Source organism: Triturus cristatus, chromosome 2_2 (genome assembly GCF_964204655.1).
Source record: "Triturus cristatus chromosome 2_2, aTriCri1.1, whole genome shotgun sequence".
NCBI lineage: Eukaryota > Metazoa > Chordata > Amphibia > Caudata > Salamandridae > Triturus > Triturus cristatus.
In genome coordinates, this window is record NC_140582.1 from 230,807,582 (window position 1) to 230,834,626 (window position 27,045).

A 27,045-nucleotide genomic window follows, 5' to 3' on the forward strand; every position below is an offset into this window, starting at 1 on the left:
TATACTGCTTAAATACTTACAGTAGGCATTCATAATAAGTATGTTCGGACTCATTTCTATCCTGGGTCGTTCTATCTATCCTCACACAATCTGTTTCTTTTGGAGGAATTTTCCCTTTCAAGAAAGTGATCACCTGGTGATATTTCTTCATTACCTCTTCTGAAGGGGCTCCTGTTTTCGCATCTCTCGGGTATTCATCACTAGGCCAATCAACAGTAATTTTACATTCTGTCCATAAATCAGCAGGTACCACTATGTCAAATAAACCATCCAAATCTTTTAACAATACTTTAGAAACCTTCACAAACCTTTCAACTTGCCGATACCATTCAACTAGCTTTTCTCTTAACTTGGGGAAATCATTTGTCAACGACAAAATATCCTGTCTGGTCCATGGAACATGTACATATCCTACTCCCGGTACCTCTCTCTAGTTGGACATAATCTTTCTGCCTTTCCTGTTTCTTTCAACAAAAATTCAGAAGTTGTTCGATTGGCATGTGCTTCTTCTTTTTTTCTCATACATCTAGCTTTTCATTTGTCTAGATCACCCCATTTTTGTAAAATGGTCATTAATTCTTTAACCTGTAATTTTCTTCCAGACACATTTATATTTTCCAAGTCCTTTTCACTGAATTCTGCTCTGTGTGGTTTCTGTAATACCTTGGATTTCCCTATTTCAACTCTCATTTCAGAAGCTAGGTCTGTCAGTTTCTCATGGAATATTTTTATAATTCCAGTGATACTTCTGCGGTATCAGTAGAAACAGTAACTCTTCTTCACTCTTCTTCACTGTAAGTATTTAGCATGTCTAGTCCCACGTTTTCAGCTATCATTTCTTCCAATTCCACTTTCAATTTGTAAATATCTAGAATTTTCAGTGGCTGTTTTGGCTTGTCTATTCCCTGTGCCCATCTTTCTATTTCTTCTGGGGATACTATTGCGGCACTCTTGACTACTGTAGATGTTTCTATTTGTACTTCCTTTGAACAACTAGGTGTAACTCTTCTCCAGGTTTCATTTATCTGTTATCTTATCTGCAAATCCATTAATGATATCACTGAATCACATTCACTGCCTTGATCATCAATTATTATATTATTTTTTCTAGGTTCAATTGTAGGTGTGGACATGACTGGTGGTTTGAGCGATTGTTTTATCTCCATATAATGGAACCACTGGACCTATAGTCACTGGTATAGTCAGCGCTTCAGGGTGAATACTCAATTGGGTTATTTTCTGTATTAATTCTTCCCTATTCTTGTCTATTGCCTCTCTTTCTTTTTCCTGAAGTACCCTTCCATTCGTTGGGTCATGTATAACTTGGGGAACTAATGGTGTTCCTAAACCCGGAGCACTAGGAGTAGTTCTACTTAGTCCTTCTTGGTAAGGTGGAGGGTTTCTCATTAAAATGTCCTCAAAAAAATCATCTTCCAATTCTCCACTACCTGTCATAGTTAAAATGTTTGGTCTTCTCTATGCACTTGCCGCCTGACAGTTCCTCAGCCAGGATATAATCCCTCAGACACCATTGCTTGTTTCATCTGATTATCTCGTGATTCTCGCGGCAGTCTAGGATAAAACCCCCTAAAGCTTCTGTTATTTCTGGATCTGTCATGCTCAAATGCTTTAGTCTCCCATTCCTCTATAGCTTCATATTGTGTTAATCTTGGTCGGGGCTCTAATTCATTCATTCTTAATTTCAGATTAGGTAGAATTCTCCCATTAAATGTACCATGTTCTGGAAAGGCTAGAACTCCATCACTTTTTGTATCTTCTATCCCATTTTCCAACCATACACAAGTATGATAGCCTCTTTCCATCATCATGTATGATGCGGGCATTTTTGGGGGATGAATAAGAGTTCCCTCTCTAATCTTGGTGGTCGGACTTCACTTCCAACTTAACGTTATCAAGCGTATGAACCAAGAGAACGGTTTTTGCTTCACATCCATGATGTCTTCGTACTACATGGACATCATTTGCTGACTCGCTATTTTCTCATTAGAGCATACCTTGAAATACATTTCTGCATTTTCACCTATGATTACACTGTAACTTGGATACTTTCCACTGACCATTCACTACTACGTTGATTAGACTTTTGCGGGATAATATATAGATACTATTCGCGCTCTTGTTTCTACTCATACAGAGCGACATCACAGGCACCCCTTATGATATTCTTTGGATTTCATTATAGATAACCTCTTTTTGGTATATAGCCTTGAGAAAGTCTGTAGTACGAATATTGTACTGACGAAACACGTGTTGGCTGTTCTGCCTTTGGACTCTGACTTTGATATAATTATCAAATAAAAGAAAGTTTGGCACCACAAAACTTGGACCTTTCATCATACTGTATTGGAACAGGAGATTTCTACAGATGAACTTTTTGAGATTTATACATATCTGTCTCTATGTCTGAATAACGCATGATTGTACTATTGGTTATTCGACCTGACTTGATCAATATTAATTGTGGTTGTGCTGCAATAGCTATATATTTTTGCACCCTCTCTAATCTTAATGGGTTTATCTTTTTTTAAATAATTTTTAATTTTCTGCATAAATGTAATCTTTCTTTTTTCTCCATACATTTTAGGTGTTGATCCTTTTATATATTGTTCTCTAGCAAATCCTAAATACCTTCTGTCTGGGCGATCCCTATTAATGTTGGATTGTGTCTCCACATGCAAAGCCCACTGTTAATTATTATTGTAGCTTCTATTTTACTAACCAATCAAAGGTTCGTTTTTACTTTAATACTTGACCAATCTCAGCGCAGCTTCTGTTCTTCTGACCAATCAAATTCTATTTCATGCTATGCGTTAAGCCAATACTAGTGTGGCTTTTCTGTGATGTCAGTATCACTCCTTACTACTGACCCCTCCTTTACAATTTCCCGTCAGTCACACGCCCTCTGTTCCAACCAATCCCAGCCCGGCGCTCTGTGACATCAGAGCAGCACCCACAGCTGACCCCTCCTTTTACAAGGAAACACGAATAACTTTTTCTTTCAATTTTAATACAGAATTCATTAAATGACAACATAGAAACATTCGCTACTCTGTTTGTTCCACTAAAATCAGAAAGTCGATTTACATTTACTGTGAGTAAAACCTTTCCGCTTACTGTTCACATACTACGAGTAAAACTCTTCTGCTTACTCTTCACTCAAACGCCGACGAACCTGATAACTCCTTTGGTATTACCCTTTCTAGGGGATATAAGACCAAAGTTTCAATAGCGAACTCTTTGCTATCAATCACTCTCACTTTTATACAAATTAATCCCTAAATCAGCACTGCCAGCCTTGCATAGCCTTTCAGCGCTTACTTTAACAAACGAGTAACCTCACTGCAGTGTGGTTTCCATTCACCACCCGCTATTCAATATTCCCGGGAATATCCAGACAACATTAAACAAATACAAAACGGGTTTGGTAATACATAATCAATAATTCAAATTCGAAATTTTCACCTAGCTAGTTAATAAGATAAACCATAGCTCTGCTACCATAAAAACGAATCCAGCAGGTTACCAACCTCAGATATTCAATTACCATATACTCACCTGGGCCCATAAACATACACACATTCACATAGGCTAGTAGATACCGCTGGGGTCAATTTGTTGTACTAATACCTGTAAGATGAACTTATCTTTTTATTTCTTACCAAACCTTTTGACCGAATGTACTTTCCTCTGGTCAATTGACCTTTTAGTTAACTGTAGGTAAAAATTGACATAAAATAAAACCTTCTTTAAATAACCACAGACTCAGGAGAGTTTTAAATGTTTATCTAGTCATATTCATGTGAGTCAAGAACCAAAATACAATTAGAACACCGTTTTCTCCAAGTAAGGCTATGAATTTTAAGACAGAAAAAGTTATTTTGATGACAGTATCTGAATAGGGAGAAAACAGAGAGAGCAGTACAGTGAAATACTACACAGAATTATAGTTACCTAGGATGGTGTGGAAACCAACCCCTTGGCCAAGGAGTTGGAATGGGTCCCCTGGGACAGATCAGGTGACAAAGGCTCAGGAAAGGATTCAGGGACAGGATAGATGACCTCTTCTAGATATACGGCGCCTGCGTCGCACCCCTCTCTGACAGTATCTTCCGCGATCTTCTTCTATTATGTGCCTCCTCGGTTCTTACGTGATGTTCTTCTAATTAATTGCCTAAAAATTCTAAGTCTGGAAAATGGTTCTTCTTCAGCATTTTTTCAGTTCTCGAGCAGCATCCCGGTCTCTCAGCATTCTGGTCTCGCTGCGGTCTGTTCTGTGATCTGTGTTCTATGCTCTAAACTAACTAACTAAACTACCTCAATTATATCTTTCTAAGGCATGTACCACCCCTAAATGTTTCGAATTAATGAAACTCCTAACTCTGATTGGACAGGAAAGGGGAGCTGATCATCACACCATGCTAAGTTTAATACTTTTCTTTTAGCCCATTGTTCAGTGTTTCCGCCCCTTAATTTTCTTTCCCAAGCTTTATTTTCCACCCGCATTCACATTTTTATAGATCAAAAATATACATTTAGTAGTTTCTTTATTCATCAGTCAGGAAGACAACTTCATTCCCAGGACATGTAGCGGTTGTGTCCTTGACTGAGTTTCAAGTACATCTTCATGGTTCCTGGCGGGTTACAAGTGGCCTGTGCGGAGACATCGGTCATCCTTTGAGGCCCAAAATACGAACTAATAAAGAAGTCAGAAAGAGACATATTAAATTCAAAATAAAATGATTTCACTGTATACCACCTAGCTCTACTCTAACTCCCTTTTACTATATAAATCTTTCACATTAGCAGTTTATTAAATTTGCATGGTTTAGTTTCAGCAAAATCATGGGCTTTACCATGTGAGTTCCAAGCGGCCATCTTGAAAGCGATTGCGCAGCTGCAAAGATTTCCCTTCAAGCAAGAACTCGTCATTACTACTTAGATGTAGTTGACGCATGCGCAGTACAGAATTTTTGCATTAGCAGCCATTTTAGTCGCACCCAGGTTACTTGTTAGTACGACACATAGGCAAGCTTCCCCTAAGCTTAAATGTATGAACTGTGATGCATTATTAGTATTTACAAACACAATTATTACGGTATTACTAGTTATTTCAGAAGATTGCATCCGAGCAAGTCTCTTTTATACGAGTCCTTGCTCCATCAACTGCCCCTAATCACAGGGGTTTTCCTGGTGGTGACGGTCAGTGAAAACTGACCTCCATGTCCTCCCATCTAAATTAGGTTATGAGATTAATTCAAGTAATCCACCCATCACTTTTTTGCAATACTTTACTGTGTCACCCTAAGTGGGATAGGTATGCCCAGACATTTGTCCTGTGCACACTGAGTCACTGGAACTAAGCTGTACCTGACTGATGAGCCCATAATTAGGGCAAAAACGGTCCTGCGTTGCTTGTGTTCCAGTTAGGAGAGGACCTGGCTTGGCAGTTCAGCCTGGACTGTTCTGATTAGAGCAGGGTCAAGACTGATTTGCAGTTAGCTGGGTCCAAACTGAGGTGACATGGTGTGCAAAATGACAATGGATTGGCATGCGGCCAAGAGTAATTATGAGTTGCTGAGCATTCAAGCATTCCATCCATCACTTTCTTGTATACTTTAGTCTGTCGCCCTAAGTGGGATGGGTATGCCCAAAAGTGGCTGAGATTAATTCAAGCATGAATGCACACAATGGGTCCGGGGTAGCATGAACTCAGTCAATGAAGTACTGCTCTCTAGTTAATGAGAATACGCACAAAGTTTGTCTCGTTATGAGGAGGGGAGGAAAATAGGACATAGGGAGTCAGAAGGAGCACGCTGCTTTAGGGAAAAGAGCCCTCAATCAACCAACGGTGACATGCTTCATCGTGAGGTTTTCTCCTCCCACAAGGACCGCAAGGTGCCTGGTGTGGACTACAGCTCTCAAAAGGAGAGGAGCAGAAGTGTTTTTTATCAGATGAGCAAAGTAAAGGGTAATGAATGAGGGGCAGAGTGCAAAGAGAAACATGTGATGTAAAGGTACATCCTGGATGGGCTCAATCTATACTTTATTATGGCGCCCTCAGTGGATTGGATTAAAACAAAGGAGAAGACCGAGGGGTTGGAAAAAAATCCCCCCTATATATAGTGTGCAGGGGACCCACGTCTGGACATGCACGTCCCACTAAGGGGTTCAAAGACATTAATCAGTACCAAGGTGAAGTGTCACTCTGCAACTAAAGTAAGAAAATACAGGCCTCACAAGAGTAAGCCAGGTGGTTACGAGTGTGTCCCACCATAAGTCTCAGGGTCAACCATCGTACCAGAGCATGTCAATAAATACCGCTCTCAAGACTCAGACAGTCGCCTGTGCCGCAGAGCTATAGAGTCACTGAAAGCATCTCTCAAGGTGCACCCTGTGAGAGGATCCTCTGCTCCTCTCCTTTCAAGAGTTGTAGCCCACACCAGGCACCTTGTGGTGCTGGTAGTTTCTGCACGTGTACTATTACACAGCACTATAAAGCATTGCCAGTATGTTAGGTGAGAAACAAATAACATTATATGGCAATGACACATTTAACGGGGGCCTCATTTTACAAAATACTGTTTTGAGTGTGCAATTTTATCAGTTTTAAACATAAATATAATATATTCAAAACCGAAAAATATTTAATCAGCGTATTTTTAACTTTCTGTGCATCATGCAAAAAAAATGAATGTGTCTTAGTGTGTTTTGAACCTACTAAAATCTTTGTTCCCTCACATTTCAGGATTAAAAGCAGTTCTTTTTATACATGTGTGTTAAGAAATCTTTGGCAAATGGTTGCCTCCTCTTTTCAAACTCTCCTGTTCCCCAGTAGGAGAGTCAAGGGTTCACTATTCAAAATGGCCTTACTTTAGAGTGAGTGAAAGGATTCATGAAGAGCTCTAGAGTAGTATATTTAGTAGCATTTTGTCAGCATTTGTCTATATTTGACACTGTTTTTGACAAACATCAAATGCAGCCAGATGGCAAACCCTTCAAAGGCCTGGTTACTACTCATTTCCTATCTAAACTCCTACAAGTTTGCCTGGGGGGTGTTGTATGTCCTACACCATTAGTTTAAGTGCCACTGACTCTGGAACTGATGGCAATTCCTTACGTTTTCGTATCCATCCTAGACTGGTAAAGACAAAGCTTTTGTCCTTAGCCTTTGTCCTCTAAATGCAGCAGGAAGGAGAGTTGGGGCTGGGAGCTCCCTGGCAGAGAAACACAAAACAAAAGCACATAGTAGGGGGAGGCCTTTCTACTTAACTACCTCTCAATCTGTTGGGGGTAACACCTCTGAGGAAAAACGGAGCAGAAAAGGAACAATAGGTGTCCCTCCACTTTAAATAGGCCCCCGTCTCCTGTCCACCCATGCCATGGGCACTGGCTTACCTCAAATGCCTCAGCAAAGCATTTGGGGAGCCTAGCAAATTATATAGCCAGGTATAGGAATCAGTCTGATTTTTGCTCGCTAATAATTTTGCCCCTATTTGATGAATCTCCATGAAACCTGTTTTTGTATTGGTGGAGAGTGGAATGTTTTACGGTGATTGGTCAAGATGGTAGAAAGATAAAAGAGGGTTTCCGAAAATGCGTTTTTCCACCAATGCATTTTCTGTTGGACGTAGCAGTAAAATGGCTGAACGGATTTCCATTAAATTTGGCAGGATTACACATTATGGTGTGCATTATGGTGTGCAGGTACTACAGGAAAGTAGGGTAAGTATATTTTGAATTCTAAGGCTTTTTAACTTAGTGATATCTGTTTTCGATGTACTTTGGCTGTATTTCGCAAAAGTACAGTGGTGCTTATCAATGGCAAGGCATTAAGTGATGGTCTAATGACTGCCTTTACTAAAGTTAAAGGCAGGCACTATGTTGTATTCTGTTTCAGGGAGAATATGGCTTTGCAGTTCGGGCTGAAATGATCCAAATGGAGCAGGGTCAAGACTGACTTGCATATAGCTGGGTCCAAACTGAGGTCACATGGTGTGCAAAATAACAATGGAATGGGATGCGGCGACAAGTCCCAGCATGCATAGTAATTAATAGACTATCAAAGGGACACCAAAGGCCAATTGCAACGCAAGGAACTGTGGGAACTGGTGATGTGCTATCCAAACTGCCTCTGAGGAAAGAGAAACAATGTTCTGAAACGTATCAAGCAGATGGACAGGAAAGGTCGGAGTTGCAGTCCTGTCTCGTAAGAAATAAAGATATGTTTATCTACGGCTGGAGGAGTGTGCCTCTTGATGTATGGGCACAACTTGGGAAGATTTAAACCGTGGCAAGACCAAGCCGCGTGGGAGATCACACCGCCCTCAAAGATGATGGGGGATCGTCTTACCTGAAATGTTCGGGAATGGATGGCGCAGCTGGTTCTTTTATTGGTGAGACAGAATTATAACTCCGAGGCCCACTGGAGGGCTATAATTGGTCCATATAATGGTTTGGAAGGCACACAGCCACTGGAGGCAGTAAATAGGGTATTAAACCACAAGTCCCAGCATGCATAGTAATTGACTATTAAAGGCACACTGAAGGCTAATTGCAACGCAAGGAACTGTGGGAACCCGTGATGTGCTATCCAAACTACCTCTGAGGAAAGAGCAAAAATGCTCCGAAATGCATCAGGCAGATGGACAGGAAAGGTCGGAGTTGCAGTCCTGTCTTGTAAGAAATAAAGATATGTTTATCTACGGCTGGAGGAGTGCACCTCTTGATGCATGGGCACAACTTGGGAAGATTTAACTGCGGCAAGTCCAAGCCGCGTGGGAGATCGCACCGCCCTCAAAGATGATGGGGGATCGTCTTACCTATTAAAAATGGCCTCGGCTGACCCTACTCAGCTATCCAATTTTAGGCCCATCTCTCTTCTTCCTGTGTTTTCCGAGATTCTGGAAAAGCATGTCAACTTCCAACTGACTGTTTTTGTGAATTCCTGGCATTTTCTCCACTGCTCCCAATCAGGTTTCAGAGCGGGTTTCTCAACCGAAACCGCACTGCTTGGGGTTACAGACATGATACGCCAACAAGTAGAAGCGGGCGGCACTGTGGCTCTTATACTCTTAGACCAAAGTGCCGCTTTTGACACTGTCTCGCACACCGTGCTACCACAGGCCTTACAATCATTGGAGGTGACTGATAGAGCACTCAAATGGCTTGCTGATTTCTTGCCGAATCGCATGTTTCAGGTTTTTTTGCCAATAGCATGCTCCGAGATTCACAAGTCATTGTATGCTGTTCCTCAAGGCTCTATTCTTAGCCCTCTATTATTCAACATCTATGTGATCCTATGGCGTTGATTGCAGAGGAAGCTGGGTTGTCTCTTTTTTCATACGCTGACGACACCCAGATTCTCTTCTCCCTCTCTACTGATCGGGCATTTAAACCATCTTTACTTCAGGTTGGCTTGAGGAATATTGCGGAATGGATGCATACCAACTTGCTAAAACTCAATGGAGAGAAAACAGAACTGTTGATCGTGGGCAATAACAAAGACTTGTGGGGTCCACAACATTGGCCCGCAGAAATGGGTCCAGTCCCTCAATCCAAACATTAAGTTCAAAATCTGGGTGCCCTAATAGACGATCAATTGTCTATGAAGCAGCAAGCCGGGAGAGTAGCCTCTACCTGCTTCACTATCCTTAGATGGCTAAAAAATATTTCATGGATGTTACCTTCTTCCGCCCAACGTACAGTGGTCCAGGCGCTTATCACCTCAAGGCGGACTATAGTAACATCTTGTACTTGGGTGCCTCTAAGGAAATGTTACGTAACCTGCAGTTAGTACAGAACGCCGCAGCACGGCTGCTTTGTAAGATCCCCAAAACTGCGTCTATTTCAGGCTCAATTCGAGAACTTCATTGGCTCAGGATCAAATGGCGCATTAAGTTTAAGGCTTTGAGTCTTATGTTTAAGATAAAATCTGGTAAGGCTCCTCCCTACTTGATGACTCTTGTTCACCCTTATGTTCCTTCCCGCACACTTCGATCAGCTACTCAGGTGAAGTTTGTCATTCCTAGGATGAGACTAGTGCGTATGGGCGATCGCTCTTTTTCCCACCTGGGTCCTTCTTTATGGAACTCCCTTTCGGCAGGTCTCCGTTGTGAATCTTCTTATGAGATCTTCCGGAGAGGTATAAATACTTGGCTATTTAATATGTAGTTCTCTTTCTTTTCTTCGTGCACTTTCAGGTGGTGCCAGGAAACCCTAGGGTAGCTGTGCGCCTTATAAAATAAAAATAAAAATAACAATAACAATAACCTGAAATGTTCGGGAATGGATGGCGCAGCTGGTTCTTTTATCGTGAGACAGAACTATAACTCCGAGGCACACTAGAGGGCTATAATTGGTCCATATAATTGTTTGGAAGGCACACAGCCACTAGAGGCAGTACATAGGGTATTAAACAACAAGTCCCAGCATGCATAGTAATTAATTGACTATCAAAGGCACACCGGAGCCCAATTGCAACGCAAGGAACTGTGGGAACCCGTGGTGTGCTATCCAAACTGCCTCTGAGGAAAGAGCAAAAATGCTCTGAAACGCGTCCGGGATATTGACAGGAAAGGTTGGAGTTGCAGTCCTGTCTTGTACGAAATAAAGATATGTTTATCTACGGCTGAGGAGTGCGCCTCTCTGATGCATGGACACAACTTGGGAAGATTTAAACCGCGGCAAGCCCAAGCCGCGTGGGAGATCGCACCGCCCTCAAAGATGATGGGGGATCATCTTACATGAAATGTTTCGGAATGCATGGCGCAGCTGGTTCTTTTATCGTGAGACAGAACTATAACTCCGAGGCACACTGGAGGGCTATAATTGGTCCATATAATTATTTGGAAGGCACACAGCCACTGGAGGTAGTAAATAGGGTATTAAACCACAAGTCCCAGCATGCATTGTAATTTATTGACTATCAAAGGCACACCGGATGCCAATTGCAACGCAAGGAACTGTGGGAACCCGTGATGTGCTATCCAAACTGCCTCTGAGGAAAGAGCAAAAATGCTCTGAAACGGGTCAGGCAGATGGACAGGAGAGGTCGGAGTTGCAGTCCTGTCTCGTATGAAATAAAGATTTGTTTATCTACGGCTGAAGGAGTGCGCCTCTTGATAGATGGGCACAACTTGGGAAGATATCTATATATATATATCTATGTATATCTATATATATATATCTATATCTCTATCTATCTATATATATGGGTATATATATATATATATATTCACTGAAAAAACCATAGGTTTGAGGCACGTTATAGCTAGGAATTAGCATTTAAAAAACCTTAGAAATTCACTGAAAAAACCATAGGTTTCAGGGGCGATATAGTTAGCTGGACTTTTCACTCGTACAAAACCATAGAAATTCCCCCGTTATAGTTAGTTCAGCTAACTATAACTCGCGCGCCCGCAATGCACTGCTGATGACGTCACATATTACATCACTCATGACATGGCCAGTGACATCACTCATGACATCACTGATGACATCATCCTTGTGATAGAGTGGCAGACCTCCTCTCCCCCTAATATAACCTTTCATACACACATTCAAAAATAGAAATTACAATTTACAAAACAATGGACATACCAATACCAGTTACAACAATTTCAAAGGTTTTTTAAATGCTAATTTCTAACTATGCCTACAGAGATAGGACATGTGAAGAAAGAAGGAAAAACGCACAGAAAGAAAAAAAAGAAATGCAGAAAGAAGCAACAGAAGTCCTCAAAGACGAAGAAAAGTGCAGGAAGAAATATAACGTGCAGAAAGAACAAACAGAAGACAGAAAGAAGCCTTGTTGCAAAATCATCCTGTACCCTCAACTTTTTCAGACGGATACTGGTGGTAACTAAGTCTGCCTAAGCAGGCCTAGAGCCAGTGCTATGTTAAAAGGCACTCAGAATACAGTGAAAACACCTACATACACTAGGGCACACTATGCGTTGGGGTCCCCCTGTGATTAGCATGACCTCCTCTGTAAGCCCCTAGTATATAATAGGGCAGGGGATTAAGACTACCTCTTAAAACGCACCACAGGGCGTGTTTGAACATGTCACCTCATTCCCCGTCCCCTCCCTTCCCCACTGTGTAAACACACCCTGTAGCCATTTTAAGTTGGAAGATTAAGTCCCCTTGAATCCTGAGGGTCCCTAGGGTCCAACTAGACCACTAGGTACCTCCAGTAAGCGCCACAGAGCTGCGTTGCAGAGAGGTGTAAAAAGTGGCACGGCCTGCACCACCTCTCTGCAACGCAGAGCAGTGGTGCTTACTGGAAGCACCTGGTGGGCTAGTTGGACCCCAGGGTCCCTCAGGATTGAAAGGGAATTATTTCCCCAACTTAAAAACGTGCCACAGGGCGTGTTTGCACACGTCACCTCAGGCCCCGTCCCCTCCCTTCACCACTGTGTAAACGCGCCCTGTGGCCGTTCTGAGTTGAGAGATTAAGTCCCCTTGAATCCTAAGGGTCCCTAGGGTCAAACTAGCCCACTAGGTACCTCCAGTAAGCGCCACAGAGCTGCGTTGCACGGAGGTGTAAAAACTGGCGTGTGCCTCAGAACACCTGTCTGCAACGCAGCTCCCTGGCGCATACTGGAGATACCTGTTGGGCTAGTTTGCCCTCAGGGACCCTCAGTATTGAAGGGGAATTAAGTCCTCAACTTACAACTGGCCAGGGGGCGCGTTTGCAGAGTGCTGCAAGAAAGGGGCATGGCCTCCGACGCGATGCCGGTCTCTTATTTATTTATTTATTTATTTTTAAGAAGGAGGGATGTGTGGCCCCCTTTCTTTTTCTAATTTATTAGCCCTGGGGACCCCATCCCCCAGGGCCTGCACCCTAATTTTTTTTGTTGAAAAAAATTGATTTGGCCCGCCCAAGGGCTTAATCGGCCCCGGGGACCCCAACCCCCGGGTCATGGCCTTTTTTTTTTTTTTTATTCTTTAGGAGGGGGGCTGTGTTGCTGGACAAACCGTATGTACCTATCACCATGACGATTTGCGTGATATTCATTAAAAGGCAACTATGCATACAATGAATCCACGTAGAATGTATTCACACCGCTAGTGAAGCTCTGACATGTCTGACACCCTACCGTGCCGAATCCCGGCGCCCCTGCTGGTGGGTACTCTCCAAGTAGACACCCTTGTCGTTTATTTATACAAACATGGGTAGCTATTGACGGGCACATTTAATACACATGCACACCAAGCCATTCAAAGGGGATTCGACAAAAATTCGACCAAACTATGCAAGAAACCCCCTCACGGTTAATAAAACACACATTTTTTTTATTTTACTCTCTGGAAAGGAGACAAACCTCACTTGAGAATCACAGCGTGCTCCTGGCTGAGCCCAATGCTGTGTTACACCCACCATTGCCTGCCGAGTGCCACACACCTCTGTGTTGTATTCCACCATCTAGTGCTTATGCTATGACACTCTATAGCCCATGTGCACTGTAACACCACCCCGTGAATATGTCATGCCACACTTGCCTTCGCACGGGTTATATTGCCCCATCTAACGTGCCTTCCTCGATGCCTATGTTATAAAGCACAGCGCTATGCCATACTTATTACAATCTGGGATCCACATCTTTGTCACAGTGCATATGCAATGTTACACTACCCAGCACATATTTTATATTACAACTTTAGAGACTACTTAGGTTACACAACACTGCCCTGTGCATATTACACTCCACGGCGCATATCACATAGCAAGCGCTAGTGCCTGTGCTATCTCGCGCTCTCCAATGAATCTGTCATTGCGCACAATGTATTGCATATTATATTTCACGCCCCGGTTCATCTTATATCACACTTTTTGGTGCATAGTTTATACCATATACTATATCTAGTTTTCATTTTCAATCGTGCTCTCAGGACTATGTTCTATATAACACTGCGTCCACCTACCCTTTTCACGGGCATTACATTTTGCGATGGGGGGTGGAAGGTCAGGGGATGTTTCTGCCAAGTGAGCCCGGAGTCACAGTCCCAAACGTCCTCTTCTTCCTGAAAAAAAGTGAGATTCTGCTGCATACTTGTTCATATTTTTAATTAGTTCGCACAGACACACATTTTAAAAACAATAAAGTTCCTAATACCCACCTTCTATGAACAGTTAGCTTGCTGCCCCATCCACCTCCTCCCTATCCTCTGTTGTCTGTTGACTGATGTACCAGTCCACTCCTCCTGCCCTCCACTGCCCAATTCTATGGGCAATCATTGACCTCCTGCTTAGCCTCTGTGCTTAGCTTGCTGCCCCTATTCTCCTTCCCCCTGCGCTCCGATGTCTTTGTGCATGCCCCTGCTCCATCCTTTTTGACCACCATGTTCCATGGACCTGCCACTCATATCTACTCTGAGTGTTCTGTTGAGCTCCAATTATGGGGCCTATGGGGCCCTGGTCTCTACGCACATTTGCTCACAGGTGAAAACCTTGGGGAAATGCTGGTATTGTGAACAAGACTGTTCTTTGTTTAAAAAAACTCAATACAACTTTAGGTGAAAAATGAAATGAAAATTCAATCTGTCATTAATTATCGCAATTTATTCATTGCAAATAAGTTCATTAGATGTCCATCCTTTTCTTCATACAAATCCAAATCTTAAGAACTTTGCTTTATAAATGCCCAATACATTTCGAGCCGAGAGGCTCTTCTTCAGGGGCTTGGTATCTAGTAAATAAACAATGAATTTGTGAATAAATATAACAATGATGTTAGAGCGTCAATTTGCAAATATACAGTCAAAATACAAATATAAACACGTTATAAAACAAAACTGAGTCGGTAAGTTTGGTGATGGGAAAATGACATGGGGTGACCAACACCACAAAGTGTCTAAATAAAGTTGTGTGGAAAGTTGAAACAGAAAAAAAGAGGAGAAACTAACTGGAACCTATACCTTAGCGTTCGACGATGTGAAAGAGCTCTTCAAAACGGAAAGTCCGATCTAAAAGAATAGAACCAATTAAGATGTCGTCTCAAACCAATCGTACATGTAACTGTCAAAAGCGATCAAGGATAACATCTTACCAACGATGTTAACAAGCTCGGTTCATCGAAAGAAGAATCTGGAAGCCAAAGGGCGGAAAAACCTGCCAAAGTTGCTGGTTCGAAGACCAACAGATGAAACTGATGAAGGCGAGAGTGAGAAGCTCTCGCGTATATCGAAGCTGCAGTAAAAATAGAAGAAGGGTAACTGAAAAAACGGGAGTGCAAACCCTGACATTGGCAATACATAAAGTGCCGCCATCTTAAAGAAGAATGGAAGAGAACTGGAACAGAATAAGTAAAAGATTACGAGATAGTGAAATCTACGGCGAAAGTGTAGGACAATGTGGAGTCCAAAGTTAAAGTGGAAGCCGAAGAAATGTGGTTAAAAATAAAAACGAAAGTGGTGAATGGGTGAGGTCTCTGGTCATAGTTGTGGAACCCCAAAGGAAATGGGTAATCACGTACATTGAACATGCAATACTATCCAGATACAAACAGCTGTAACATTAAATGCTTCATAAGTAACAAGCATAATCTATTTTATCATTAATGCCTTTGTCTATCAGAGTGTCTAAGCGCTTGATCCAATAGGTCTCCCTCTGTAAGAGACTCCTGGTAAGATCTGTATCTGGACGATGTTCAACTCTATCTAACACAGAGAATTTGAGTTGGGCAATACTGTGCTTCTCTTCATTCCAATGTGTAGCCAAACTGCTGTGTTTATTCAGTGTTCTGATTGTGCTCTTGTGCTCCGATATGCGCACTTTTATTTTTCGTTCAGTTTTTCCTACATATAACTTGCCACATGGGCACTTAATGTAATAAATGAGTCTGTTGGAATTGCAATCAGAAGTATGGTAAAGTTGAATAGTTTCTCCTGTAAGTGGATGGTTTAGTGTGTTACCGGTAATGACATTATTGCATTGGACGCAGTTGTAACATTTACTCATTCCCTTGTAAACGATGTGTCCTGGCTTAGACGGAGTATTGATGATTTCTTTAATGTTTTTCGCACGTTTATACGCGAACATAGGTGGATCTTTGAAGATGTTATTGAAATCCGGCTCATTTTGTAACATTTCCCATCTTTTGATAATAATCTTTTTCACTTCACCGGATACTGTGGAATACTTGGATACAAACACTTGTCGAGTTGTCTGTTTGCGTGGTCGAATTTGTAGGAGACTGTCTCTATTGTATTTAGATGCACGTTGTTTCGCTGTTTCTATCACTTCTGCCGGGTATCCCCTTTCAAGATACATCTGCTGCTGATGTGAGAAATTCTTCTCAGTGTCTTCTGTAGTTGAACAGATCCTTTTTATCCACAGAAATTTGAGACAATCTTAAAGTATGTTTTAAGAAATTTGGTTGCAAGCTTTGAAAATTGAGCGCACTGTTCACATCTGTTTCTTTTTTAAAAACCTCCGTTTTTATATGACCCACTAAACAAAGAACAGTCTTGTTCACAATACCAGAATTTCCCCAAGGTTTTCACCTGTGAGCAAATGTGGGTAGAGACCAGGGCCCCATAGGCCCCATAATTGGAGTTTTGCATATTTAGGGATCCTTGACTGTTGCATGCCTCTCTACAGCACGCTATCTTTAAGCACAGTATAACAAGTAAAACATTGTTCTTCTATATTAATTATACTACAGCGAGTGCCTCAACCACCAATTTTGTTGTTCTGGTGACCGCAATCCTCTGCTGATGACATATGTGTCTTTATGAAAAAAAAATATTTGTAATATATGTATAGCTAAAATTTAATGGAAGAAGACATGGGCAAATAAGTGTCTAAATACAGTATTAGCATCAGCACAGGATTGCGGTCACGTGAGTTATAGTTGCCTGCACTAACTGTAACGGGGGAATTTCATTGGTTTTTTATCAGTAAAATGTCCAGCTAACTATAACATGTGTGAAACCTATGGTTTTTTCAGTGAATTTGCAAGGTTTTTTAAATGCTAATTCCTAACTATAACGTGTGTGAAACCTATGGTTTTTTCAGTGAATATATATATATATTGAGTTTCACAAGTGCCCTAGGCTTTTAGGATGCACTCTCCAACAGCATACTTTCTCCAAAGGCAGCAGCGCAGACAGCGATACAATGGCATCAATCAATTCGCCTTACGCGTTTCAGACAAGCAACTGTCCTTGGTCACAGGCACAAGCGGCAGTAAAATCAAAGGCAAGAAGCTACTGATAACGTCACAAGTACCTTTATTGGCCACAGGTGAAGCCTAGCGTAGTGCAAAGTATCATGGGATCAGTAGTTTTCAGTTTAAAGCCACAGTTCGTAATAGCGTTCCTTCTGCCAACTTGTAAATATTCAAATTTTAATCCATAAATGGGTTAGCCATGCAAAGCGTTCTTCGTTGCCAAAATAAATGCCATGCTGATGGACCGCTCATGACTCAGACATCCAGAGTCACCGGCCCGCATTTTCCGCGGTGGTGCAATCCCCACGGCTAGGCTGCCGTGCTTTTATTGAGATTCACAAGTGCCCTAGGCTTTTAGGATGCACTCTCCAACAGCATACTTTCTCCAAAGGCAGCAGCGCAGACAGCGATACAATGGCATAAATCAATTCGCCTTACGCGTTTCAGACAAGCAACTGTCCTTGGTCACAGGCACAAGCGGCAGTAAAATCAAAGGCAAGAAGCTACTGATAACGTCACAAGTACCTTTATTGGCCACAGGTGAAGCCTAGCGTAGTGCAAAGTATCATGGGATCAGTAGTTTTCAGTTTAAAGCCACAGTTCGTAATAGCGTTCCTTCTGCCAACTTGTAAATATTCAAATTTTAATCCATAAATGGGTTAGCCATGCAAAGCGTTCTTCGTTGCCAAAATAAATGCCATGCTGATGGACCGCTCATGACTCAGACATCCAGAGTCACCGGCCCGCATTTTCCGCGGTGGTGCAATCCCCACGGCTAGGCTGCCGTGCTTTTATTGAGATTCACAAGTGCCCTAGGCTTTTAGGATGCACTCTCCAACAGCATACTTTCTCCAAAGGCAGCAGCGCAGACAGCGATACAATGGCATAAATCAATTCGCCTTACGCGTTTCAGACAAGCAACTGTCCTTGGTCACAGGCACAAGCGGCAGTAAAATCAAAGGCAAGAAGCTACTGATAACGTCACAAGTACCTTTGTTGGCCACAGGTGAAGCCTAGCGTAGTGCAAAGTATCATGGGATCAGTAGTTTTCAGTTTAAAGCCACAGTTCGTAATAGCGTTCCTTCTGCCAACTCGTAAATATTCAAATTTTAATCCATAAATGGGTTAGCCATGCAAAGCGTTCTTCGTTGCCAAAATAAATGCCATGCTGATGGACCGCTCATGACTCAGACATCCAGAGTCACCGGCCCGCATTTTCCGCGGTGGTTCAATCCCCACGGCTAGGCTGCCGTGCTTTTATTGAGTTTCACAAGTGCCCTAGGCTTTTAGGATGCACTCTCCAACAGCATACTTTCTCCAAAGGCAGCAGCGCAGACAGCGATACAATGGCATCAATCAATTCGCCTTACGCGTTTCAGACAAGCAACTGTCCTTGGTCACAGGCACAAGCGGCAGTAAAATCAAAGGCAAGAAGCTACTGATAACGTCACAAGTACCTTTATTGGCCACAGGTGAAGCCTAGCGTAGTGCAAAGTATCATGGGATCAGTAGTTTTAGTTTAAAGCCACAGTTCGTAATAGCGTTCCTTCTGCCAACTCGTAAATATTCAAATTTTAATCCATAAATGGGTTAGCCATGCAAAGCGTTCTTCGTTGCCAAAATAAATGCCATGCTGATGGACCGCTCATGACTCAGACATCCAGAGTCACCGGCCCGCATTTTCCGCGGTGGTGCAATCCCCACGGCTAGGCTGCCGTGCTTTTATTGAGTTTCACAAGTGCCCTAGGCTTTTAGGATGCACTCTCCAACAGCATACTTTCTCCAAAGGCAGCAGCGCAGACAGCGATACAATGGCATCAATCAATTCGCCTTACGCTTTCAGACAAGCAACTGTCCTTGGTCACAGGCACAAGCGGCAGTAAAATCAAAGGCAAGAAGCTACTGATAACGTCACAAGTACCTTTATTGGCCACAGGTGAAGCCTAGCGTAGTGCAAAGTATCATGGGATCAGTAGTTTTCAGTTTAAAGCCACAGTTCGTAATAGCGTTCCTTCTGCCAACTCGTAAATATTCAAATTTTAATCCATAAATGGGTTAGCCATGCAAAGCGTTCTTCGTTGCCAAAATAAATGCCATGCTGATGGACCGCTCATGACTCAGACATCCAGAGTCACCGGCCCGCATTTTCCGCGGTGGTGCAATCCCCACGGCTAGGCTGCCGTGCTTTTATTGAGTTTCACAAGTGCCCTAGGCTTTTAGGATGCACTCTCCAACAGCATACTTTCTCCAAAGGCAGCAGCGCAGACAGCGATACAATGGCATCAATCAATTCGCCTTACGCGTTTCAGACAAGCAACTGTCCTTGGTCACAGGCACAAGCGGCAGTAAAATCAAAGGCAAGAAGCTACTGATAACGTCACAAGTACCTTTATTGGCCACAGGTGAAGCCTAGCGTAGTGCAAAGTATCATGGGATCAGTAGTTTTCAGTTTAAAGCCACCGTTCGTAATAGTGTTCCTTCTGCCAACTCGTAAATATTCAAATTTTAATCCATAAATGGGTTAGCCATGCAAAGCGTTCTTCGTTGCCAAAATAAATGCCATGCTGATGGACCGCTCATGACTCAGACATCCAGAGTCACCGGCCCGCATTTTCCGCGGTGGTGCAATCCCCACGGCTAGGCTGCCGTGCTTTTATTGAGTTTCACAAGTGCCCTAGGCTTTTAGGATGCACTCTCCAACAGCATACTTTCTCCAAAGGCAGCAGCGCAGACAGCGATACAATGGCATCAATCAATTCGCCTTACGCGTTTCAGACAAGCAACTGTCCTTGGTCATAGGCACAAGCGGCAGTAAAATCAAAGGCAAGAAGCTACTGATAACGTCACAAGTACCTTTATTGGCCACAGGTGAAGCCTAGCGTAGTGCAAAGTATCATGGGATCAGTAGTTTTCAGTTTAAAGCCACAGTTCGTAATAGCGTTCCTTCTGCCAACTCGTAAATATTCAAATTTTAATCCATAAATGGGTTAGCCATGCAAAGCGTTCTTCGTTGCCAAAATAAATGCCATGCTGATGGACCGCTCATGACTCAGACATCCAGAGTCACCGGCCCGCATTTTCCGCGGTGGTGCAATCCCCACGGCTAGGCTGCCGTGCTTTTATTGAGTTTCACAAGTGCCCTAGGCTTTTAGGATGCACTCTCCAACAGCATACTTTCTCCAAAGGCAGCAGCGCAGACAGCGATACAATGGCATCAATCAATTCGCCTTACGCGTTTCAGACAAGCAACTGTCCTTGGTCACAGGCACAAGCGGCAGTAAAATCAAAGGCAAGAAGCTACTGATAACGTCACAAGTACCTTTATTGGCCACAGGTGAAGCCTAGCGTAGTGCAAAGTATCATGGGATCAGTAGTTTTCAGTTTAAAGCCACAGTTCGTAATAGCGTTCCTTCTGCCAACTCGTAAATATGTGGGCCGGTGACTCTGGATGTCTGAGCCATGAGCTGTCCATCAGCATGGCATTTATTTTGGCAACGAAGAACGCTTTGCATGGCTAACCCATTTATGGATTAAAATTTGAATATTTACGAGTTGGCAGAAGGAACGCTATTACCAACTGTGGCTTTAAACTGAAAACTACTGATCCCATGATACTTTTCACTACGCTAGGCTTCACCTGTGGCCAATAAAGGTACTTGTGACGTTATCAATAGCTTCAGGCCTTGGACCACCACTCTGCAACGCAGCTCCCTGGCGCTTACTGGAGGTACCTGGTGGGCTAGTTGGCCCCAAGGGACCCTTAGGGTTGAAGGGGACTTAAACCTCCAACTTAAAACGAGCCACAGGGTGCTTTTGCACACTTGTCAAATCAGGCCATGCCCCCTCCCTGCACTACTCTGCAAATGTGCCCCCTGGTGCGTTGTAAATTGGGGGCTTAAATCCCCTTGAGTCCTAAGGGTCCCTGGGGTCCAACTGCCCACCGGGTACCTCCAGTAAGTGCCACAGAGCTGCGTTGCAGAATGGTGTAAAAAGGGGCGTGGCCTCGGACCACCTCTCTGCAAGGCAGCCCTGTGGCGCATACTGGAGGTACATGGTGGGCTAGTTGGCCCCCAGGGACCCCCAGAATTGAAGGGGAATTAATTCCCCAACTTAAAACATGCCACAGAGCGTGTTTGCAAAGTGTTGCTGGGAGGGGGCGGGGCCTCTGGCACGATGCCGGTATTTTTATTTTTATTTTTTTAAAGATGGGCTGTGTGGCCCCCCTTCTTTTTCCTTTTTTTGGGCCGTAGGGACCCCATACCCCAGGACCTGACCCCTTTTAAAAAAAAAAAAAATTAAAAAAATACTGTAAAAGGGAAGGGGGCTGCTTGGGCCCCCCTCCCATTGCCAATTTCGGCCTGGGGACCCCATCCCTCAGGGGATGGCCACATATACTTTTTTTTAAGGAGGGGGCTGCGTGGCCCCCCTCCTGAGGCCTCTATTGGCCCCATGGACCCCATCTCCTGGGGCCGGCCTTTATTTTTTTATGTTTTTGGGATTGGGGCTACGTGGATATTTGAGAAAAGCCCCGGAGGGTGGCGGTCACCGGGGCTTGGGGGGTCCTAAGAGGCCCTGCACAACTTAAACAAGCCCCGGGCGGGTGGTGGTCCTCGGGGCTGTGAGGGCCCCTGCGGGCCCCCACGGGCCCCCAAAATGAAAAAATTTTAATTAGGACAATGCCCCTGGGACCTGGCCCACCCGGGGGCTTATAGAAAATGAAGCGCGGGAGCCCTTGCTTTGTTCTTATTTTAAATAATTTTGGCGGGATTCGTGGCCCCAACGCGACTTCCGCCTAAATTATAAAATAAAAAGCTTTTTTTGGCCCTGGGGGTCCTTGTGGGACCCCCTGAGCAGGCCCGGGAGGGTCAGGGTGTTTCTACCCTTCTCCCTTTCTTGTTTTTCAACTTTGTTTTACTGTTTTCTTGTGACTCGGTTCTACCGAGTCACAAGATGGCTGCAAACACTTCCTGGTTTGGAGTGTTGGCAGCCAATCACAGTGAAGCTCGTGGTCGGGAGGGGTCGAGAATCCACCACGTCCCTAGATATCGAAACTTTTATTTTTGAATTTCTTAGCAACTACTGAACGGATTTACACTATTTAAAAAAAAGTACGCTTTCTGAACTAAGCACTACCTTTTTACCAAATTTGGTGTAATTCCGTTCAGCAGTTTGGGCTGTAGCCTTGGCTAAAGTTTCCTATGGGTAATTAATTTTCCGACCTCTATTTTTTAAATTTCTCAGGAACTAATGAACAGATTTACACCATTTAACAAAAAAGACTCTTTCTGAACCAAGGGCTACCTTTTTGACTAATTTGGTGTAATTCCGTTCAGCAGTTCGGGCTGTAGCCGTGTCTAAAGTTTCCTATGGAAAATAACATGGAGAAAACACATTTTGGGACCCCCCTTTTTTCTCGGCCCCCACTTGCCGAATCAACCTGAAACGTTTAAGACAGGAGCTGACCGGAGCGCCCCACTAGTTTTGAAAATTTTGCAATGATTCGGCAAATGACGCCAAAGTTGTTGGGAAAACAAAAATGCTTTTCCTATGGAAAATGGGTCCTAACTATAACTACCTACTGGCAACCGTCAGTAGGTAATATATATATATATATATATATATATATATATATATATATATATATATATATATATATATATATATATATATATACGAAAACTGCTAAGCTCCTCCGAACCTCCGCTTTCAACACCACAACAGCAGCAGCGGCAGCGGCGAACAAAGGAGAACGGACCCAGATTGCTGGCAGGAAGATTTATTCTTGTCCTTCGCTCAGTGACGCGTTTCGGGCACAGCCGTACCCTTGATCACACACTCGTAGCAGGTTTGCCAATACATTTTAAATACGCTTCGTGAGTTTCACTTCCTGTGTCACGTGATAATGGACATAGGCAACAGACTAGTCAGGAATACAGATATCGTGTAGTCGACAGCAATACAATTGTTTTAAACTGTCCTGTAAATTTGAATACTTTGTTAAATCGTTTTTATATCATTGCTGTATAAATACAGGAAAAACAAACCACATACATTGACGCCATTGTCCAAAATTAGACAATGAGTTTAAGGCAAATACATTGATAAATATATTTACACATCAACACCGGTGCTGGCTAAAAAAGTGAACCATAAAAAACACTGTTAATAAATAGGATAAAATATCACTCATAAAACAGTATCAACATGGTGCCACATAGTCCAGCTATGAATCAGCGGAAGTCTAGCATAGCAGCATGAATGCTGATAGTGATGTGGTTTTAAGTTCTGTTGTTGTTGTTGTGTATCTATATGCTAGTCTGAACTAATGGAAAAAGTGCCAATAAACTATGTGCAAATACAGTGAATAACCTCATTTCCTCAAACTAGTCTATTTGGGGAAAAGGACTGTCCAATGTGCGTGAAACACCCAAACAAAAAATTCCCTAAACTTATGAAAAGTTGGGACATGTGCAAAAGACGCAGAAGCAGCAGAGATTCATTAATGAATAGTGAACACAAGCAAAGATGATGTGTCTAAGAAACCCAATGGATATTCTAGAAAAGCATAATAATTCGATTCCAATACAAGGATGTGAGGGATGTCTGAACAAATTGTTATTATCAATCCATATACATATATATAAATAAATAAATATATATATATACATATATATAAAAAAATATTTAAAAATATACAAATACTTAATTAAATAAATAAATAAATATTGATAAATATTTTAAAATATTTTAAAATATTATTCAGAGAGGTGGCTGTAAACCAACATTACCCTGCACAGGTTTAAAAATGTGCAAAATGTAAAAAGTGTACAAAATGCAAAAAGTTGACAAAAACCTGTGTATGCCAATGAGGTAATGTGTACAGATGACAAATCTCCAATTTGTGTTGGCCAGCAGTACAGTATGAATCACTACATAATTCTATAAGAAATTATGTAGATCTTCTGTTGTGTTGAGGCCATGTGGTGTTCTACTATCTAATTCAAGAATAATACGCGATTTTAGTTGCCTGAGTTTCTTTTCTTTGTTGCCACCCCTTCTTAGGGGGGGAATCGCATTGATTACATAATAGGAGAGGCAATTAAGATCGTTGTTGTGTTCGCGTATAAAATGCCGGGCTACAGGATATGATGGATCATTGTTAACTATAGCCCGGATATGCTGCAATATTCTGACGTGCACCTGCAGCTTAGTACTTCCCACGTAACGTAGGCCACAGGTGCACGACAGAACATATACAGCATATTCAGTGCGGCAATTGTAATTTCCTTGAATGGTGTATTTCTTTTCTGAGAATGGAGTGGTGTAATGAGTAGTGTTTACACCAAACTTGCACGCACGACATGAAGAACACTTGAAAAAACCTTTCCTAGGTTTGAGCCACGTACCAGTGGTGCCAATCTCTGGGCAGCTCTTTACTAATTGGCTCCTCATAGATTTGGCTCTTCTGAAAGTAATGGTAGGAGTGTCGGGGAGACGTGGTCCGAGGACCCCATCCGTGAGTACAATGGGCCAATTTTTCTTGATAATAGATCTGATTTTCCTCTCCTGACTGCTGTATGTTGTAATTAGCCTAGGGCACGAGTCAACCTCATTCTCCTCAGTGGTTGTAACTGTCTTGTGGAACAAGGTATCTCTAGGTCTGTCTTGGGACTTAACTAGGGCACGGTTCAGAATTTTGTCACTGTACCCTCTCTGTCTAAGTCTGTGTAGCATATCATTTGTGCATTTGTTAAATTGTTCAACTGTACTGCAGATCCTTTTGATTCTCAGTATTTCGCCGAATGGGATGCTCTCTATTAAGTGCTTGGGATGGCTGCTGTTGGCATGAAAGGTGCTGTTCCCTGATGTGGGCTTTCTAAATAAAGTTGTTTCAATTTTGTCATTTTCAATCATCACCTTAACATCTAAAAACTCAATAGTAGATGTACTAATGTGCGAGGTAAAGTGCAAATTCATACAATTTTGATTAATAGTAGAAATAAAATCAATTGCACTTTCCTCATCACCTCTCCAAATCAGAAACACATCATCTATAAAACGCAGCCAATGCACCACATGGTTGTTGACAATTTCTCGATGTTGTTTCTTTAAGACCTGTTCCTCCCACCAGCCCACATGTAAACAAGCATAGCTGGGGGAGAAACAAGATCCCATCGCCACGCCTCTTTGTTGTTTAAAAACATCATTTCCAAACAGAAAAAAGTTATTGTTGAGACACCAGTTGATTAAATTCATTAGCATTTTGTTGTGAAGAAAAAATTCCCCACCTCTAGAGTCAAGAAAATATTTGACAGCATTAAGTCCATCGATGTGATTGATGCTAGTGTATAGCGACTCAATGTCTAAGGCTATTAATAGAAAATTAGTCTCCCATGAAATGTCCTTGATCTTGTTGAGGAAATCCCCAGTGTCTTTTATATAGCTTGGAAGTTTTCTCACAAAATCTTGTAGAAAAAAGTCTATGTACTGGGAAATGTGTTCACTGACACTGTTAATGGCCGAGATGATTGGTCTTCCTGGTACTGGTTGGGTAGATTTGTGCACTTTTGGAATCAAATATAATGTAGGTAATACCGGGAAGTCAATGTCCAAAAATTTGTATTCAGATATTGAAATCAGACCCTCCCTTTTGTATTGTAGCAGTTGTTTGCGTAGTGATTCTTTGGCATGGTTATACTCTTTAAGATTAGATTTCACGTAGCATTCCTGATTGTTGAGTTGTCTCCTTGCTTCAGTGATATACTCCCTTTTGGGCCAGAGTACAATGTTGCCACCCTTGTCAGATGCATTAATAATGATTTCATTATTTTTACCCAATTTGGTCATAAGTCGGTCATATTGATTGTTCATGAAAGATGCTTTCTTTGATTTCTTCTTAGACTGAATGTGTAGTTTTTTGATATCGTCTGTTACACGATCATGAAATATGTCCACAGAATCTTTAGGCATCATAGGAATGAAGGTGCTTTTTGGTTTTTGGTATATATGTCTTTTGGTGCACCCGCCATGAGTTCAGGAAGCAGGCTTTTGGTGGAAAGTTGGAGCGCATGTAATAGCCTGATTGAACCACCACCGACCCAACTCTGTCGACCAAGAAGGTCGTGAATTATTCAAATTTAGGGTGTCCAGCCATTTGACGGACACCCGCGGCATGATGTGTATTCAAGCCGGCGGCAGGCGAAGGACGTCCACGCCACATTGAACTGTTAAAATGACAGCTGTGAGTAATATTGAGTTTTGGCTGGACTAGTTTGTTTTGCCCGACATCTATGTGCAATTAATAATTAAACTAATTGGGCATCTGAGCCAAGAATTTCTTAAAATGAAATATGTCGGCTCTCCAATGACAGTCCTGGGGAGTATGCTGCCCTCCCATTGGCCATGAATGTACCAATTAAATCACTGGACTGAATCCATTTGGATTTTGTCTAAATGAAATATTGATTAAACAACATAAGAACCTCTGTCCACTGTGACAATATGATTGGCCTTGAGAAATTCGAGAATCAATAGAGGTTTGGTATATTAACAGGAGAAGTTAAACTGGTTTACAGAAACAAGATCACTTCACAGAATGTGTCTATGACTGATAAAGTTTTATTGAAGCCCTTGAGCAATACATCAATGTGGCATTTTTTCTTCAGTTTTACTTTTGTATTTTTTTTCTATTCATTCTTCCAAAATTGCAGCTCAATATATCAATAACATTTTGTTAAATGTTTTGAAAGAGTTGTTTGGATAAAGAAAGAATTTAGATCTGTCCCAAGTGAATGTAACTTGAAAGTCTGTTGATTATGTCTATTGGTCACATGATTTGTGTATTTAAAGT